Raw genomic sequence first — 21,372 nt, 5'->3', positions numbered from 1 at the left:
GAAAGGAATGTACAGCATTAAAAAAAAAAAAAAACCAAACCAAAAAAAAAAAAAAAAAACCAAGAAGAAAAGATTTTACATAACCATGTGCTGAAAGCAACTGAAAAACTACTACTTACTGTCATGATAAGTATACTGAACCTGCTTGGATGTTCCCCCATCCAAGAAGAGAAGGAAAAGGGAAAAATGGAGGAGTTCCTTTGTTTTGAGGATCAGAAAACACACTTCCTCCTTCCCACCGTAGCCCACCTTCCCTGTTTCACACAGCCTTTATGTCTTTTGCTTGTGCCAGGGCCTCAAACGGCTCTTGCTGTTCCTGTTGGCCAATTCAAACACCTCTAAAGCTACTACCTATTTCGCAGGCATGATGAAAGTTCAGTATTACTTAAGGACATTCTCAACCTTTCTCTAACAATGACCTTTGATTTTATTATTACACATACGACTGAGAGCAATGAATATTGTTAACAGTACCTGGCTCTCACTTCTAAGGTTGTCTGAATATTTTTCCTTGCTAAGTGCCCATGCTACTGAGCCTCTCCTTGAATATATTTTTCTTTTCAGGCACTGCAAGAGAATAATACATGTAAGAATGAATGAATTCTAGTTCAGCACAGGCTCATACACAACTGAACTTGAGCATCTTACCACCCTGAAGACAATGTATTATTGTAATAAAGATATAGCTGCAACTGGATTTTTGAACTACAGAACTAGAAAATATTTCCCCTCACTTTCAACACCACTGACAGCCTTAGCATGTTTAATACTGCCTCAAGCCATTTTTTCTTGGCTTCTTCTAACATTTAATTCTGATATGTGGAGGGTGGTGATTCTCCTGATTCTCCCCCTCTGCTGTGCCTTCCTGAGGCCCTACTGGGAGCACTGCGTTCAGCTCTGGGGCCTGCGGCATATGAAGGACATAGGCTTGTTTGAGTGGGTCCAGAGGAAAGCAACAAGGATCATCAGAGGGCTGAAGTACTCCTATGAAGACAGGCTAGAAGAATTGGGGTTGCTCAGCCTTGAGAATACAAAGCTCCAAGGAAACCTCGCTGTGGCCTTCCAGTACCTTTAGGCCCTTAAGGGGCCTACCAGAAAGCTGGAGAGGGACTCTTTATGAAGGAGTGTAGTGATATCATATGGCGTAATCATTTTAAACTGAAAAAGGATAGGTTCAGATCAGGTGTAAGGAAGGAATTCTTCACTACAAGGGTGGCGAGGCACTACAACACTGTGGATGTCCCATCCCTGGAGGTGCTCAAGGCCAGGTTGGATCAGGCCCTGCGCAGCCTGAGCTGGTGGGAGCTGTCGCCACCCATGGCAGGGGGCTGGAACCAGATGGTATTTAAGGTCCCTTCCAACTTAAACCATTCTATGATTCTACATTATCTCTAACTAATGCAGATTTAGAGATGCCAGCACTACTGAGTTAATTCACCCCGCTGTGAATGGGGGTGAATTATTACCTGACTTCATGTAACAATGGATATTTTTGTCTTTATCTAAACATAGTCTTGATTTTTGATTTCCCTGCTCATTTTGGTTCCCAGCATATTACTCTCACACATCAGGACCCCGCCTCACCTTCCCTTTGGTGTGCTGACCACCAGAGGGCGGGAGACCTCCAGCTATCCCTGCAGGCAGCAGTGCAGCAGGGGACTGAGGTACCGCTTCCCTCTTCAGTCTGCCCCAGAGCTACAGAAACCCTTTTCTTTTTCTCACTAATTCACCAGATGCTGCTGTGCGCTTGTCTTCACCACACAGTAGTTGAAAAAGAAAATAAATGACATACTCTTCGCTTGGTAAAAACAAGGCAAAGATACTTGAAAAGGTTGCAAACAGTGTTGCAGCAAAACAATTTGGAGCTTTGGTCCAAACGATTTCCACTGGACTAACAAGGTTTTGCAGAATTAATTACGCTTTTATTATCTTTACAAAAGCCTCGTTTCTCTACCTGACTGAGAATCCAGTCAGAATGACAGAAGGACAAATATATATCCACAACACCCAGCATTGTAACTCAACTTCATAGCGCCTTCAAGAGATGGCAAAGGCTCACAGGGCTGTTAGGTATTCTTGAAACTAAACTGCCTCTTACGGGTCCTTCGGCACTTTCAAAGGTTTTGCATTTGCTTTCTTGCATATTTTTTATCACTTTATACACAGGGTAAGGCAAGAAAGATATACATAGCTAGAATTCAAAATACCTGGAAGTTATATACCTGCTTTACAGTCTTTATTACAAAGTTCCTTTAAATTACACCATCTGTGCAAGTATTAACATCCTTCGTAGATCATTCATCTCTAATGTCATAATTATCAAAGTGGCCCTATTCATCTGGCAGCACATACACATAGTTTTTCATTAATATTTAAAGCTTTATAACGTATATTACCATACATGGTAGTTATATGCAGACACATTGCTCTAAAACAATCAGTTTCTATACACTTATGCATTATACAGAGATACTTGCATAATTTCAGCTTGAATCATACTGCTTTCTTGAACAGGAAATCATAAACAGAACTTTTTTTTTTTTTACTCTGGAAAATTGTTAGTAGTGATAAATAACTTCCTTCAAAATGTTATTAAAATGCATATAGGTGTCCCAGGCTACAAACCTGTGTACGTAATGCCACAGAATGGTACGGGATGGAAGGGACCTCTGGAGATCATCAAGTCCAACCTCCCCACTAAAGCAGGGTCCCTACAGTACATTACATAGGAAAACATCCAGGTGAGTCTTGAATATCCCCAGAGAAGGAGTCTCCACTACCTCTCTGGGCAGTCTGTTCCAGAGCGTGGTCACCCTCACAGTAAAGAAGTTCTTCCTAAGGATCGTACGGAACTTCCTGTGTTCCAGTTTGTGCCCATTGCCCCTTCTTCTGTCACCGGGTACTGCTGAAAAGAGCCTGGCTCAGGCTCTTTTGCTACTGAGGAAATTAAAGATGGAAGAGTAATACAAACACCAACACCAGCTCCACCTCCGTGACATTACCCAAAACAGTCCTTAGAGATGGTTCCTTCCAGACTATTAATCATATCTTCCTTCAGATGATCAGCAATCATGTCTCTTCGGAGAGTTCAGGTGGCACTGATCTCACAGTGAAGCATACTGTGCTGCAGGTTCCCTCATCCTCACTTACCTCTGGCTAAGAAAGCTCACCGGGTAAACTACAGCTAACACTGCACTACACTTTCCATTATGAACCTGTTTTCCAATGCTTATCATCTTACCAAATGTAAACAGTTTTGGATTCCATTGTATTTACCACGTGTGGGCCTCACGGTGACTCAGCCATATGTGTATGTGGATCAGAGCAAGGCTGTATGAGTAGAACATCCTACACAGACACCCACTCAGTGCTACCATCCTGGTAATGAAGGAGAGGTTATTTCCAACAAGCAACAACTATGAAAGGTGACTGCAACTATTTTTAAAGGAAAAGGTGCGTCCTGATCAAGCAGGACCTGGGAAGCATGCATGACCTCTGGGGGCACTGCAGGTGCTGGATCCAGGGCAGATGCTTGTGGCAGGATTAGATTTAAGCAGCTCCTCATCAACCTGTTTGCCTTATCTTCTGCCCAGCCCAAGTTGTGGGTCAGGTCCAAGAGCATGGCTCTGAATAGACTTCATACAGAATCTGCATGCCTAAAAGTTCAGTATCCGTGCATATAATTGGTACGTGCATAAATCTGCTCTCAGATATGAACCAAGCCTGTCCATACTGAATAAAAGAGCTCACTGCAGCAATGCACTCCAACTCTCTGTCTGCCACCAAGTTCCTGCATAAAGCTTCCCATATTGCACACAAGCTTACAGCAACCATATATATAATTCCTGCATGAGGTAAATCAGGCAAACTACATTTTCGGATGATCATTACTCGTATGCCCCTTTTCTTCCAAGCATCCAATTTGATGCCATCAGGTCTGGTGTGCTGAGCACTGAATATTCCCAGCTGTAACCACCTTAAATGGAAACTTTGTGCCCAGCATAAATGATGATGTAAAATGTTAAATATTCTGAAAAAGCAGGCTTTGGGCATTTCAAATGGACTACCTTGTAGTTGGTAAACTGGTGTTAATGTTGGTGCCCCATTTTCATTCCCTAAAACGATTTGCAGGGGAACAGTAAAAACTCTCGGCCTACTCTTCGAATAGTCCTAAATACTTGATTTCCAATCAGGTCAACCACAATATTAAACTCGCCTTCCTTTTTGGGCACCATTTTGGGGTTTCATAAATTACTAACTGTCCTCCCGGGAGAACAACATGGCCCCACAGTGCACATGCACCTGATTTGAGCAGTGGACAGGAAGAATCACCTGAAAGAAGCATTAAAGGACATGTAATTTAACCACTAAGCTATTATAAATTATGTCCGGGAAAAATCAGAAATCTTCAGAAAACTTTGCGTATCATTTACATATTTTCTAATTCTTTTGAACTTCTACTAACTGAAAAAGAACCCACCATTTCCTTAATATGACATAAATGTGTATAAGGATGTGGTCACTTCCTATGGGGCATATATTCCACATTTCATTCAACTGTTTATTAATATCAAAGTGTAACAATAAATATTCCTCTTACTTCTGTGCTCTGTACAGGATTTGAATGCCAGGCAGAAAATACTACATGGAACTACATACTGAGTTTACATGGATTAAAAGAAAAATAGTTTTTAAAAAGCACTTATTTAGTGGCGTTCATCTATGGTACAGAATGTGACAGGCAACCTATGGAAGAGAAACATATATTCTGTGCCATGGAAAGACGAACCTGAATTCATATAGACAACAGAGTCAGAATTTATTTCTTCATGCTATTTTTAACGTGGTTTTGCAACTTTGCCACTTCTTGAATATTTATACAATGAATTTGATACTCATTTTCTGAGCCAGGAAACAAAACTTGCTAGACCTGAAATAGTACAGTAATTTTACTTTGTCAACAGTTTCACTATCACTGATGCAAAAAAATCAGTGGCTGAGCTAAAACGAATTCTACTTGGAAGTGCATACGATGTCAAAAGGGTGTTTCAGGTCTGAAAATCCATTTCTCGGGCAATGGTGACAGCCAACCATGTTAACACCCTGTCTACATTCCTAAGGTGTACACTTTCCAGTGTACCCCTTTGTATAAAGCCTACCAACTGCACGGCCAGCGTGACACAACGTGACCTCCATGCATCAACTGTTACGTTCAGGACCTGTGTGGGAAGGAAGCAACTTGGGATATCTGTGCTGCTAACACCGCCCCTATTTGTTGCAGCTGAACTCCTTAGTTTCCTAACTGATATGTGTGAACCGGGAACAGCAGCAAAGTCAGCACCGAAAGCTCTCCCCGAAGGGCAGACATATCCACAGGGCAAAGTATCCCACTCAAGATCTGATTTTCCAATATAGTGATAGGTGGGAGTGGAAGAAGCCAAAGCCTGGCTCTCTGCTTGGTGTATGGAGACTGGCTACCAGCACCAGCAAGCACTATGAAAACTTTATACAAGTTGCACTAGAAATGGTTAAGACATACAAAAGAAATGTGTGTGCTGATGGGCTGCACTGCCACTTCTTACTAAGACAATACATATCAAATTCTATAGGATAAAATATCAGTAAAGTGGCATTAAGGCTTCAAAAATAAGTCATTAACCTACTGGGAAAAAATAAAACAAATATACAAGCCATCTTCAGGCACCAGAAAACCAGAAGGCTCAGAGACAAAACTAGCTAAAGAAAGAGCTCCCTATCAGAAAGATTTATGACATGAGCAGTGAGATAAGCAGAATGCTCTTTGAAGCATTGAGTTTCGTAAGACTCTTGCATAGGATAAGCTAGAAGAAGGCAAGGAAGCCGGAAAGCAGCTCTGCAGCATTCTGGATGCCTGCACAGTTCCTCAGCTTCCACAAGAAGAGCAAGCACGTTACAGCTGCGTGCTCGTCCTTCATTCTCCCAGACATGCCAGGCCTCCTAACTGAGTCCTTTATCCCCACTCGACATTTAGCTCCGCTGCGGCCTTTCTAAAATAGATATTCTGCTGATCCTGGACAATCAATACAAACAAGCTCTGAAGCCTAAAACCAGAGATCCCTCCAAGCACAAGCATGAAAAACAGCTCCTTGTCATTTCAGAGGGTCTGCAGAGCACACCTGGTGCTCCAAGCCATAAAGCAGGGCATGGCACTTGGGGAAGAGGGGGGACGGATGAGTGGGAGAGGGGGTCGGGGAACCCAGGGGCCAGAAAAAAAAACAGCTGGGGATCAATTGAATCAGGAAGGTGTCAGCCAGCATTATGCACTTTAGGTAGTCACAGAGAGCCAGTGATCAGACATGTATGTGAAAAGGATTAAGACGCAGACTCAGGGCACGGAAATTAATGTCACTTGACATCTGAAAAACACAGCCTTTTCGTCCTGCAGCCAAAGCAGCTGTAGAAGATCCAGCTCCTTTTCTTACACCCAGACACAGCAGGCACACACCTCCATTTACACTGCTCTTACAGGGAAGTCAGTGCTCCGGCAAGCACGCAGCGTTTCTCAGTAACAAATGCCTGATTTTTTGTTCTCAACTAGTCTGGGAAACGTGTGTATATTTTTTGTGCATCCATTTGCTGCTTTTGTATCCTAATTCTGGCGAGCAGCACATTTTTCGGAGCAGTGCGACGTGGGGCATTGTTAGGTTCTCATTCACGTTCGCATTCGGCTTCCTTTATTTCTGCAGGTTGCAGCCAGGAAACTGGAAAATGGGCCACAGGAAACCTGGCCTCCTACATCTGTCCCAGTTTGTAATAGCAGCTCTGGTTTTATTTTTCTAACTGTCTCAGGTTCATTTTAACCCTTGAGAGGACTGCAACAACACAGGAAAGAACATGCCTACTTTCTTTTTTAACAAGTTTCTCCATATTGGAAATTGAGATGTCGCTAATCTACGCTCATTTTTAAAATGCGGTAATACTTATAAGCAGTTAGGTGAGTTTTAAAAAGCTGTATTGGAAACTACCAAAATAATTCAACTCCACAAGGGCACACATCAAAGACAAAATAATATATTTATGGAAAGAAAACCAAGGAGTAAAGCAGCCTCTAGCTGCTTCAGCCATATGTATTTTTGATATTGTTCTACGATTAATATTTGTATGGAAGGCTGAGCAGCTTACAAATGCTCTACGCTGACCTTTTTTCTTCTACGTTTTAATTTCTAAAAAAAAAAAAAGAAAACGGCATGTATTTGTTTTATACTTGATTACAGAAGAAAGCTGATCATGAAAAGGTATTTCTGTAGAATAATCAAAAAATGTGTCCCACGTAACATTTTCCACTGCAAATCAGTCTGCAGAACAATGCGTATGCCACGGGAGGTTACAGAGCACTGCCTAATCTGCCCAAACTTCTGCTAAGAAACATTTGAAAGAACAAGCAAAAGCCTGAGTCAGTCCTCACACTTTATTTCTCAACAGAGATGCTTCCAGAGTGATAAATAGGATGTGGTTGGTGAAAAGTCAATGATTCTGCCAGAAAGGAGGAAAAACAAATATCGGTTTGTTTACTTAGGAAATTTTCAACTATTCATCATCCAAGGAGATCTTGCTGCTAATTTAATTGGCCTGGAAAAAATAAGCTCACAGCTAAGTGTGTAAATATACCTGTTCTAACATGATGCAGAACTTTCTCTGTTAAAGGTTAATAAATCAAACTAACGGTGCGATCCACATCCAAGGCACTTGAGGGAACTGGCTGGGTGCATGAGACAGAGCGCTGGTAAATTTTCCACATCCAGCAACCAGGACGTTTCCTGCCAGAGCATCCTCCAAGTTCATCCATTGTGTTGAAACTGCAAAAACTTTCTAAATCAGGACTTCCTCCTATTATACTTTAAAGGCGTCTTTCTGGGAAATGCAGATTTAAGTGAAAAAAAAAAAAAAAATAGGAATTCCTGCAGCACCACCCAGTGGAAACATTAGAAAAAGTTGGAGAGTGCCCCAGCACAGAAGTTCCGATCCGCTCTACAGTAATACTGCCACATAAATCCAAATTGGTCTAAGGACGTGCCAAAAAAGCACAGAGGGTTTTGCTGGCTGATGTCCTCAGCAAAGCCGTACGAGCTATGCCTGCTCTGCCATTCCTGTGCAAGTCTTTTCTATATGATAATTTAAGAGATTATTGACAGTAAAGTGTAGTAATTTACGGTGTCTCCTTCTCAAGCAAGAATACCCACTGCTCTGGCCTCAGTACATTTAAAAAAAATAAATAGACTCCTGCAGCTAACAGCAACATGAGAGACAGCAGCAAGACCTAGCAAAATATGACATGCTAACATCAGGTTACAGCACAGTAAAGAAAGCACTCCTACAACACACAACCAGAAATGGTTCCAGTAGGTATATTTGGAAATACAGTGTTTTCAGTTTTTCTTTTTTTTTAATAAATCAAAGAAAGGCTGAGGCAGGCGTCCAAAGGAATTAAGTTCCGCTGCCTACACAATAATACCAGGAAGGACTGGTCGCCTGCCAAGGAGGTGTGATGACGCCGCCCCTAAAACAAGGGGGTTTGCAGAGCCTTCACAAGGATGCAGTTCTCCAGTTCCTTACATAAGGATGCAAGAAACCATTTTAATCAGACTGAGCAGAAGCTCTCAGCAGGAGGAAATACAGCTAGGCTAGCGGCCTCCCCAAGAAAGGCTTGAAAAACAACCTGCTCAACTACTTGTAAAGCTAGCCAAAAACAGAACAACATAAATCCACAATGGCCCCAGCCATGCATCTTGGGAAAGATGTAAAATGAGCGCAGGCTCCTCACACTGCTTTCTGTCTCCTCATGTGGCGCACATCTGTGGCATGCTGGCAACACGCTACGCTGCAATCGGAGGGACTTCTGGTTCCAAAGCCAGCTCTATATGTTTATTTTCCCCACAGGACTTTCTCTTAGATTTTTGCTGAAATTGGTAGGACGCCGCTCATGGTTACTGGACTGTCCAATATAAAATCTCTGACGGTCTCTTTGATAAATTCAGAGAAAATATGTATGGAGAAACAATGGAAAAAAAAAAAGAGCAACAAGAAAAACAGCTAAGGACACAAGAGGACAGATGGAATTGTAGAATCACTAAGTTTGGAAAAGACCACTAAGAGCATCTAGTCCAACTATCAGCACCATGCCCACTAAACCATGTCCCTAAGATGGTACAGCCTTCGGGAATGGTGTCTATTCCAGAATTCTACTTGACATACCAAGTGATGATTATTCCTAAATGCTTTTTTCTTATTAGTACTCCTATCTTACATCAAAGTATGAAAATTTCCAGTGCTGTGACAGCAGACTGAATGCTCTGTAACTTATGCTGGTGGCTGTAATACATTAACTGGCGTAGTAGCATTATCGGCTGTATCAGATGGTGCTTTTAAAAGATTTTTTATTTCAATTTTTTGAATCATCTTCCCCTATTGATGGATTTTTCCGAAACTCAGACAAGCAAGTCTCTCTAATACTGTGCTGACAGAGGAGGCTGGTCAAAATGAAAGGAAATGCAAGCTCTGCTCAGGCACGCTGAGGCAGCTGGCCGTCTCTGCAAGACCTGCCGCTCAGCAAGGTGACAGCCAGAGCTCCCCTTCCTATGCGCACTGAATTGTCAGAACACGCCAGATTAGCACTAGGAGTCACTGAACTAGTCAGTAACATAACCAGCTCACTTGTACACTCTCACGTTGCAAGGAGATTCAGTCACAGCATTATACCAAAAGTGGTGTAACGCAATTGGGCAGATGGAAACGTATGTGTATAAACAGACATTTTACCTAGACAATCCCTATCCATACTGCACTGTTTTAGTAGTTCATGGAGCATGAACATGGTGCGTGTTCCTTAATCATAACTAATGAGCAACTAGTTGCAATGCCAGTAAAGGTCTATTATTTATCACTTTAAGTGATATTAATTCTGAAAGGTCTCATCGTGAAAACATAAATTAAGAATCTCTCTTACGTGACAAAATCTCAATAATCTGGTATTCTCCTCCCTTCTCAGTGCTAATCAAAGTTCTGTTATACATGTTTACCATGCACTAAGCTAAACTGAAACCCAATTGAAAGACTATTTTAGCTTCTAAGATTACTCACTTGTCTAGAACACCAGCAAGAACTTGAAGGTCACACCCACACACTTCCCCTATCTTCACCCATCTGCCACTGGAATACCCAACAGAATGTACCTTAGAATGCATGAGATGTCAGCCAACAGAAGATTTGGCTGTTGGCCTCCTGTACTGTCCATGTCCTGTCTATCTGAACTAACTGCCATGGCTGTGGCAAGCTATGAAGGAGAGAGGGAAACGAGAGAGTATTTCAATTACTACAGCAAACTTGGTAAGAACAGCCTGGACTGCCTGTGTTTAAAAATGACATCAATAAACCAACTGGGCTGTTTGTGTCTCTGCTGCTCTGGAGAACCAACAACAGCCACGATTTTGACCTGTACATTGATTTCTGGATGAGATTCCATGTTTAAATAAAGACTGTATCCCCACTCCTCAGCTTGGACCAGACTGCACAGCCTGTTTTATTGTACCCTGTTTCCAGGAAAGAGTAGGAACCGGTCCAGCTTGATACTCTTTGGAGGAAGTGTGTGCACCAGAAAGCTTCCAAATGAAAGCACTGGCAGGGGGAAGAAGGGCTGCAGACACGCTGCCTGTACTAGCCCCACGATACCAGCATTGTGCACCTAACCACATGTCAGCTGCTCCAAGCCTGCTCTAAGCCACTAGGCTTCACGGGGCCTGTATCTCCATGCTAATCCCAATTCCCATCTCAGCCATACTAGCGTAACACGAAAGAAATTCTCTGAATATGGTCAACTTTCTCCAGATACTGCTAACAGCACCAATAGGAACCTGCTCTTAAAGTGCTTTTTAAAGATCATTTCTTCTTGTGAATTACCATAAATTGCTGAGAAGAGATAACAGTAGTGCTCGAGTCTCTAAACTTCTTATGTTGTACTGTGACTTGATACAACAGAGGCCACTCAGCATTACCACAAGATAAACATTTACAACAATAACTCTCATTAGCATCCTTCCCCAAAAGCTCACAGTAAAATATATCTGCTCAATTTTGTACATGAAAAAAAGAAGATGAAGAAAGAGACAGAGACACAGTGAAGAGGTGCTGTCACCACATTAGAGGCAAATGGATGCGTAATAGAAATCTATTTTCCAGAGGAACTATAAACTGTTTTGCAAGATGAGAATGGGAAACTTACAGGAGGACATTCAATTATAGACATTTTGATTCTTTAGATGAGTTCTATCACCCAAGTCTGTTCTTATTGGTACAACTACAAAAGTGTTATTTTACACAAACTTCTTTGCTGGCTCACTAACATTCACAGAGAAAGACTCATCTGGTAAAATCACACTAGCAGGATTTAATATTTAGGTTAGTGCTTAGAAAGCTTTTACCAATTTGGAATGATTGGTAAGGATCAAAAAAAAAATTACAATCAAATGATTCATTATATAATTTAAAGACAGTTAAAACAAGGAGAGAATGAGAAGAGGAAAAACTGCATACCACACAATTGATCTTCCAGTTAGGATCCACAAGATTTAAAGTAAAAAAGTATCCTTTAAAGTCGAAGAAACTAAGTGTTGTTTGCAAATACATTAACATGTAGTCATCGGTGTAAGATTATCCAAGCTATATTCTCAGTCTTCAATGACAGCAGAGTAAATTGGCAAGCAGAGACTCAGACATGACTCAAGTGATTCTGAAATGAGTCTGGGGGAAATCTCACAGTACTGGCAGCATCCGTCACATACTTAGTACATCTGGACCCTGTAAAATTTAGAGCAAAGCCATGACAGACCAGGAGGACTTGCTTGGAGCAAACAAATGGCACAAAGCTAGCAGGAGCCACACACTAATGCCCTGGCAACACTCAAGGCCCAGCCTACCAATGCATCTCAATGCCTGCAACATGCATTCACAGAAGCGCTGACACACTCAAAAATAAAGACATATCTAAGCGCTTTAAAGAACCAAAACAGTTTGTGGCTTCCTACAGAAATTCTTCTCCTGAAGGGTCTAGGCTGTATCTAACTCCTCACATGTTGAAAGAGAATGTGGTAGAGTATTTAGGAAACTTCCTTTGCATAGTTCATAGACATTCGTCTTGGAAGTTCATGGGTGTGATTGCTGCAGGTGAGCAGTTTCCAACACGTAGTTCATGCATGCGGGCGTCAGTGGACTCCTCCCAAAGGAGGGGCAGAATGTAGGCACCACAGCATCGCTATAAGCATCCACACCACTGCTCAAAGACAACTATGGATCCCCACACCGCCACAGCGGTCTCAGCAGGGCAAGGGCAGAAGTGGTGCTGCTAACTGTAACTCTACAGAAGAGAAACAGAAAACTTCCAGTGGAGCTGTATCTGCTAATGGCATGGCAGAATTCGGTCCAGTGTTTTTAACTATAATACAACTTAAAACAATGACCCAAATATTTAGTTATTCAGTAACCTGCGAGACACTGACCATGAATTACACTGATCAGACACATCAGCAGTTCCAGAGCACTTTTTGGTACTGCAAAAACCACCACAGTATTCATATAAAATTAAACATGCGGAATGCCTGCTCAGTTATCAATCAGTGTTGAATTAGCAGGCATGTGATATTTTCGTATCAATATATTTCTGTGCCAATGCTTATGGCAGGAATTTGGTTGAGTTCTTGCTACTAGAAAAGCAGCAAATTTTCCTTCAAGAGCTCTTGAGTTATAATCCACTCTTAAAAGCAAACCCTTGAGAACCTGAACTGTGACCTGGTTGCTGGTATATAAATCCACAAGCAGCTTACAAAAGGTATAAGGACAGAGGTGCTTTCTTTGCATGAAGCACAAAGATGGGGTGTACTTGGTGCTCCATCTGCTTTGTCTGCAGACACGCGGCCGCTCGCTTTGCAGAGCAGTGAGCTGGCCTTCCTGTACCCACACCTTGACATCCTCCTGAAAATCATGACTAACTCTTTAATCATTCCTTACTCAACAAAACACTTCAACATGAGAACAGATACATTCAGTCTTTCAGGAGCTCTCAGCAGCTTCCAGAATATTAGTTGATTCACTTCAGAAGCCACACACCAAGTAAACATCTGCCTCATGATTCAAGACTGCAAGATTCCCTCTTGCGGACAGCACGGAGGGGAGAGGCATGACGAATCACCCCTCGCATGTACAGCGCAGGATGGCTTCCAAGGGCCCAGAAGTGACAGCCTCTGCAGGAGCCATTGGGTGTGGTTACAGAAGACAGCAGCTCAAAACCAACAGCACCCTTTGAAACCGGCCCGGGCTCGCCAGTCCTATAATCAGTGTCCTGTCCTGTAATCAGAGTCACAGCTCTAGGAAGGATGCACAAAGCTGCCTCTGGACACGCCGCACACTGGAGCCACCAAACAAAGATAACTGCAACTACACGAGCATACAAACTTTGCATGAGGTCACCACGGTGCACCATATACACACATCATAAATAGCAAGACATTGGTTCTCCCAGTCTCATCCTACTCTCCCTGATCTTCAGTGGCCAAATGTCTTTTTATTTCAGCGTGACTTCTTTTATTTCATTTGCTGAAGCAACACAAGGTCACGTAACTGCATTCCCGAAGCTAAGATTCACATTTGCTATGCTGCTGAGGAACCCCAGCGTCCACAAGCACTAAGAGTACATGTAAGTGTATGCCCTGCAGGGCAAGCTGGGAGCTCCATGCACCTCAGTGAACCTGCCAGGAGACCTCCATTCTGCAGCAAGCCCTCCAGAACCAATTTTTAAATGAAAGCAGGTTTCAGCCACTGTTACACTGTCACTCCATCGGTAATACTTTCCTACAGGAATACCTTGACCGTAACACACTCTGCAGTTGGCCTCTGTCCCAAGAACAGCGTTACAGGAAAGTGAAGTTTACATCATCAGACCTAAAACACAGCAAAGGGGTGTTCTTCGGCCTTCAGAGTGAGATACTTGATTTGTTTTCATGATTCAAGCTTAACTAAATATTAAGAAATAGGAGCATCAGTAAGCAGTGAGAATTGATAACGGGTAAAGGCAAAGTTTTACTTCTACGTATGAAAGCATCCGTGTGTGTTGTATTTTGCAAACACAGTTACAAGGAAAGCTGAGTTTCTCCCCCTGCGCCTATTTTAGCTGCTGCATAGAAGAGTTGGTGGTATCAAAAAGGATAAAAGCCTGTCATTTTTTATTCTTAGAACAACTCACGGAGGTGATGAGAAAACTGAGATATAAGCAATTGTGACAATATCTCATCCCTTAGCCAGACACTATAGACACACTATATATTTCATAAATTAAAACAGGGAAAGAATAAAATCATACTTACAGTGAAAAACCTCTACAACATTTGCATTATTTGAGTGGAAAACCATCATGTGCTTTGGGATATTTGGATTTTTTTCTCTTCTAAACAGAATTTACGCTGAGTGAATACTATGTATCTACACTACATACATTTCCTATCTGTCCAGATGAATGCGCGCGCTTCATCCGCACTGATTCAGCAGATGGCACACTGAAATTCCAACATTTAACACAACAGCAGACAATAAACGTGCGTATTTCAGAGGCAGTACTTCAGGGAAAACCTCTTCACTAAGAGTCTCGGTGTTGTATGCTGACTGCTCCATCACGTATCCCACAATTACTTTTAATATTCTGCTCATTAACGCCCCTCTCTCTCTCTAAAATCTTACAGAAGAAATAAAACTCCAAAACCGGAAGGCAGCCCTCACTGCCCAATGACTGCATTCACCTGGAAGAGTTCAGGCGTTTTCTGTTTCACGTATTCTTTTTAATTTTTCTCTGCCCAACCATGAAACCAAGAGGCATCCGAATCTGAAGGCTGTGTCACCAATCTACTAATAGAACTGCTCCGTACAGCAATGCTAACGAAGAACTTTTTTGTGCAGCTTGGACATAGGAAGTACAGGAAACACCGAAGATCCTCAAATGTAAACACGTGGTGCACACCAATTAGTTCTCCATCCAGCTACGACTTTTTCGCACAACACTTGCTAGGTTTAATGCTATCACATGATAATTCAATTAAGTAGCTAAGTGTTATTTCCTATTACTTGCAATTTCAGTCACATTTTTTTGACATTAAGTAAAAAGAACACTTGCAAGCAAGACTCCATTTTCTGTTTGCTCCAGACTTTTTTATTTTTTCCCCAAAAGTTAACCTCTAATTTAAATTGAAGATCACTAGGACACAGCAAAACTCTTTCTAATTCCGAACACAGGCATTCTGTTATGACTACAACGGAAGAGAATTATCACAAAATAATTGCACAAAGCACTAAGTCAAAAGCGATGCGTACGAAATAAATATCGCCTGAAAATTCAACGTGCAAAGTGCCGATACGGCAGCTTCCAGGAGTGAATGCACAGCTCGGATGTGCTCACAACCTCAGCACCTGGGCACAGGAGCATCTTTTCACGGCGCAACCACAGTGACTGTCATGGATGCAGAGCGTGTTTGTCTTGATCTGCACTGCATGTACCCCACTTCTCGCACTACACCTTGTGCAAGGTGCCTTCACTACATTGCATTCAATCCTAACTAGTCGAAAAGTCTGTAAGAACAAAATACAACACGAACCATGACCTTCTGCTCAAAACTAGACGCAACCGTCGACTTCTCAAGTCCCCATGACTGAAAAGATGCTGCACTGTGCATACTTGTCTCAGCACTGCGCCCCTGAGTAAATAAAGATGTAACTTGTCTCCCTTTCAACTGCAACGCTAGAAGGGCTGTCAGGGCTTCACAAAACCCTCCTGTGTTAAGGAACGGAAACTCCTAATGAGATTAGTTGGTGTGTGTGCAGACATTACTTAGCCATGACTAAATGGGCTCTCTTCCTGCAGCCAGTGGAAAATTCAGGGAACTTTTTCCCCCTGCAGCATCAGAGTCCCTCTAACCTTCAGCACAGCCAGATCCAAAAACAACTCTCCACTTTCTCTCCCTTTCTCTCTCTCTCTCTTTCTCCTCACAAACATTAGCAGTGTTTTTAGGCTGGTGGTGGAAACTACCGACGGCGGCCAAGGGGTCTCGGGGCAGAGCGGGAGGGGGAGGGCCGGCAGAACGCAGAGGACTACAAAGGAAACTGTAAAAAGAGCAAATACATAAACCTGAGAGGGAGAAAACCACAGAGTTTCTTTGTGAGCAGCAGTGACTCATTTTCAAGATGTTGTCTGCTGCCAGTTTCAAACCGGAAGCGCATGGCAATTAGTCTTGCTGTTTCCAGACGAGCCAGAAACTCTCCCGACACTTTTTTTCTTTTTTTTTTTTTTTTTAAAGCCCCTCGTGCAGTTCCTGCAGCAGCCTTTCCCCAACCCCCTCAGGCCTCCTTCGCCCTCACGGCGGCTCCGGGGACCCCTTCGGCGCCCCCCCATCCGCCGTGACACCGCCCCGCCGCCGCGAGCGCGATGCTGCCCGGGGGAGCCGAGCCCTGGGGCCTCGGGGACGTGACGCTCTGCGGGGGGCTCCGGGTTCGCCTACCCCCGGGACAGCCCCCTGCTCCGCGGAGCCCCCGAGGCGGCGCTCCCCGCGCCCCTCACTCACAGCGCCCGACCCGCGCGGGGGCTCCTCGCCGCCGCCCCCCGCTTTGCGCCGGCTCACCCTCCCCGCCCCCCGCCAGGGCCCGAGCCCTCCCCGCAGACCCCCGAAACTTTGCAGGAGTTCTCCCGGCGCTGCGGCGCTGTACCTACCCAGAGCGTGCGGGGCTCTCCCGCTGCCTCGCGGTGTTCAGAGGGAGCCGGGTAAAACCCCCCGCTTTCCCATGCTGACAGCCTTCTGCAAACGCTCTGTTGCTGTTGTAATGAGATCCTGATTTTTTTCCCCGTTTTTTTTTTTTTTTTTTTTCGGTCGGGGTGTGTGTGTGTGTGTGTCTGTGTGAGCAGGAAGTCGGAGCAGTCAGACAGAGAGCCGGCTCACTTCCTTTCCTGCATTATTCCCCAGGCGGTTTGCAGTCTGTGTAAACAGGCTTTTCCTCCCCTCTCCCCTCGCTCTGGCCACTGATGTGCAGCATGGCTGTAACATAAGACACACACATAGCACGGCGCTAACGGGAACTCCGCGCACTCACGAGGAGCTCCCCCGACCTCCACCTCTTCCTGTGCTACACCCCCGGGGAGGAGCCTCGGCCCGCGGCGGTCCGGCCCGGCGGCGGGGGGCGGCCCCGGAGCGGCCTCGCAGGTGGCAGCACGGTGTCCGGCTGCGGAGCTGGTGGGGGTGTGAGGGATGATCCCAGGGTGGGCCTCTAATCGGTACCGAAATACAGAAGGTGGCATTGCGATGCGGCGCAAAATCGAGAAAAAGGGAGCGCTAAAAGTCAAGGGCTGCTCAAATCGTCGAATCTGAGCGGAGTGTTCCCGCTACAGATAGCACCGACCCGCAGAAAGGCACTGATCAGGATTTAAGTTTTGACCAGCAACTTCCAGACCTCGGTTCTCAACTGTGTGTTTGGATTCATTAGAAGGAACACGTTCCCCAAGGCATTTATATCCTTTTTAGCTTCTATCTCATATATCTGCATTATTGAATACTGTGTTCAGTTTTGGGCCCCTCACTACAAGAAGGACATGGAGGCCCTGGAGCGTGTCCAGACAAGGGCAATGAAGCTGTGAGGGGTCTGGAGCACAAGTCTTATGAGGAGCAGCTGAGGGAACTGGGGTTGTTTGGTCTGGAGAAGAGGAGGCTCAGGGCAGAGTTTATTGCCCTCAACGACCTGAAAGGAGGTTGTAGTGAGGTGGGAGTCAGCCTCTTCTCCTAGGTAACAGCAATAGGACATAAGGGAATGGCCTCAAGTTGCGCCAAGGGAGGTTCAGGTGCTGGCACAGGCTGCCCAGTGAGGTGGTGCAGTCAGCGTCCCTGGAGGTGTTCAAGAACCGTGTGGATGTGACACGGAGGGACATGGTCAGTGGGCATGGGGGGAATGGGCTGATTGGGACTGGATGGTGTTAGTGCTCTTTTCCAAATGTAAAGATTCTTTGATTCTATGATTATACTGTCCATTCCTAAGTTTATTTGGAAATTCTCCAGATGAGGGACATACCCTCTGACAGCCAAGTGTAAAGTGCGGTGGTGCTACTAAATACATAATACATTGCCATCAGGAAGTACTACACTGTTCTTTAACAGTCACACCATTTATCGTTCAAGCAGTAATAACATCTCAAAATGTTCTCAACATGAAACAACACAGATGCTGTGCTTATTTTTTACTGTGAAAAAAAGTGTGCTCCATGTTCTGCTGAAACTACAAGGATAGCCATAGTTGGCCGCTAGTCATGAGTCAACAGCACCCCAACAGCTGGGCAAACAGAGAGCAAACAGGGTCTGGGGAAGTTGGTTGGGTTCTCCCTTCTTGTCTTCTAACATGCCATGGGGGACCAAGCATAAAACTCTACCAGCACACCAAATCATGTAGCTTTACCATTTTCTTTAAATAATGCCCTTTTAGACGTCACTCTGAATCTTAGAATATGGATATGGGATCTGCTCACTTTGTGTTTCCCAAATAAAGAAGCACTACAACATTTAACTTTGGGCAGCACATTTCCTAGATTAAAACGTGCAGTGGACTAAGTCCTTATTTATGCATTAGGTGTTGAAGCCATCAGGGTGCAGGAATCAACCTTCCTTTGGGGAGTACAACTGAAGACCTGGTTTCCATCAGCAGGGCAGCCAGAAAGGCTTTCATGGCACCAGTAACTCAGTGTTGGACTGACAGCTGGGGGTGCCCACCTTCATCTTCTGCATTCATCCTTCACTGATATCGTGAATGAGAGAAGAAGCAAAGACATTTCAAAGTTGCCTTGGCCAGTACCAGCGGTGTGGAGATCTGAAAGAATAAATGCTCAAAGCCAATATTACTTTTTCAAACCAAGTCAGTGACTTCTTTTCTTTTACAAAAATAATGCTACGTCCCTAAAAAGAAAGCTAACAAATAAACATGTTCTTTTTATTTACTGCGAGCCCTAGGAATCTGTCTGAAGCAGTCATCCCTCAAGCATCTACATACTTGATAAAAATACTGTGTTTTACAGAGTTGCTATTAAAATTCTCTCATCCGTGATACCTGCCTAGCTAAATTAATTCAGACTTATGGCTGTCCTTAAGGATTGGCTGATGCAAGAATAAAAGATGATGAATGAAGAAAATTGCAGGTTTGTACTGTGTGGGAGCTCTTTTCTTCTACAAAAGCAGTTCCATTCAGGAAGCCTGTTTGTTGATGTAGTCATAAAAATGCTAGTTGTGTGTTTGGTAGGGATTCCAGTCAACTTGTCTCTGCCTGTGCCCACCCATCAGCACATATTACAACTGTCAGTTCTAAAGCTTCAGTCCCATCCTCAAGCTGTGAAGATTTGGGGGTTTAGCTTCACAGCCTATGTTTGTTGATAAAAGTTGGTCCAGACGACAGCTGTCACATTCAGAAAGAGTGAGGAGTGGCTGGAGACTGCTCTTCCTCCTCTGGGGAGGCACAGCACCACAGCTCAGGGTCCTGATCAGATGGGTTCAGACCAACCCTGAACAAACATGTGGACCCAAGTTGTCTCTGTGGCCTGTTCATCCAGTGATTGTACAGTCTGTAAGGGAGCCCGTGTTTATAAAGCTGGCTTTCTGCTGAAGAAAATACCCCAAAGCATTCCTAAGGATAGTGACTGCAATTCTGCCTCATTTTCATTAGATTACATCAATTAAGAAACCAGGCTTTGTCTGTCCTTCTAGGTCGTTTCTGCTGTATTTTTACACTGTTCACAAATCTCATGTGCTTCTATAATTAACCTATCTAAAGCAAAGAAAAAAAAAATAAAGGCAGATTTGCTGCTCTGCAGAGCTCCATCTAAGCTGTTCAGGCTGAGGTTCATGTCTGTGCTGGTCAAGGCTTTAGTGTAAATTCGCTCAAGTCTTGAGCCCACATGATTAAACTAAGTAATTGTAAGGTCACTTTGCAGCACGTTTTTCCTTAAAAGTATATAGATGTTTATTATTGTGTGCAATTATCAAGAATAAAGTTGAAAGTAGATGGAAATAATGGTCATTTCGTTTGCTAATTTAATTGCAAGTGTATTCAATGCATGTATATATTATATCACCCTCTCTAAATACTTTGTATTTTTTTCCAGATTGCAGGCTCTGTGGTGAAGAGGTTTCAGATTTGTATCTGTGTTTCTGATAACACCACATGTTGTGTGGCAGAATCAGTAGTGACCATTCTCTCTTATTTCGTAGTAGGTCTGGCTTGAGGAACCACCTGCTGGTTTCAAGGGGATTTCCAGGGGATTTTGGAAAGCGAGTATACAGAACTGGATCACCTGAGTTGGAACAGCAGCCTAATTTTGCAGGATTTCAGGTTGCCCTTCGCAACACGGTGTTTAAATGCCTTGCAAATGTTGCATCAATATTGATGAACGTTCCTCCTGCAGGTTTGGCTTTTCTCTGTCACACTTCCCTGTAGCTGGACAAACACGGGCTTCAGAGCCAACAACTTCATTACTGCAAAAAGTCCCAGGGGATCCATTCTGCTCACAGAGTGGCCAGCACCTCAGTTTTATCGCATCTCGCAGGCAGCTTCACTGGCAAGTAGAGCACCGTCTGCAGTACTGTACAGCACTACCTCCAGAGTGTAACGCTGACTGTAAGCCCTTGGAAACTCAAAAGAATGGGCTGCACATTGTTCCCCTTCAAGTGTTCTTTCTTCCTGGGCTTTGCTGAGCTGTCTTAAGTAAAACTGTGAGTTTTAGAAAAGCGTTAAATGGCAGATGATGACTAAACTGCGTGCTGTTGGAGTTGGATCCGATTAGTGGGAAAAACAATTGCATGTCAGTATCGAATGGTTAAAAACCTCGTGCCACGTTTTCTGGAACAAATTCTGCAAGTTTCAACCTAAAAAGTTTCCTGTTAGAGGCAGGAGACAGGCTAAATGCTTCTTCACACAGTGAAGCAAGTACCCCGTGCAGACCTCTACCAAGAAGTCCCCGGGGACTTCCCTTTCCTCCGGGAGCACCTTCCAGTCCCTCATGGCAGAGGCTGTGAATGAGCATTTCTGCTGGGCTGCAATTAGAAGTCTGCCTTCCGTCTTTAGGGGATGATGTTTTGAGACCCTGAGGCATTTGTCCTGTTCCCTACCCAGCCCAAGAAGGCTGTGGTGCTGGATCCGGAAGGAGTGTTCAGGGAAATTACTGCTTTTACACTCCTTTTCCTCTGGCACATTTTTGCTTTCCTGAATGTTTTGCATTCCCTGTATGTTGTTGTGGAAGAAAGCACATGACCCAACATGTTTAGATAAAAAGCATCACTTACA

The 21,372-nt window shown here is 43.9% G+C and overlaps 1 protein-coding gene across 2 annotated transcripts in view; it reads right to left on the bottom strand.

Annotated features, from left to right (window-relative positions):
* Positions 1-17,203, bottom strand: part of ELK3 (ELK3, ETS transcription factor) — a 32,796-nt gene extending 15,593 nt beyond the window's left edge. Inside the window, exon 1 of one of the 2 annotated variants that reach the window (XM_021392887.1) lies at positions 16,775-17,203. The gene's annotated coding sequence lies outside the window, so the exon portion shown is untranslated. The remainder of the gene's footprint in view (positions 1-16,774) is intronic. The other variant, XM_021392825.1, reaches the window with a different exon arrangement.

Source organism: Numida meleagris, chromosome 1 (genome assembly GCF_002078875.1).
Source record: "Numida meleagris isolate 19003 breed g44 Domestic line chromosome 1, NumMel1.0, whole genome shotgun sequence".
Taxonomy (NCBI): Eukaryota; Metazoa; Chordata; class Aves; order Galliformes; family Numididae; genus Numida; species Numida meleagris.
This window is presented reverse-complemented; position numbering and strand designations above follow the sequence as displayed.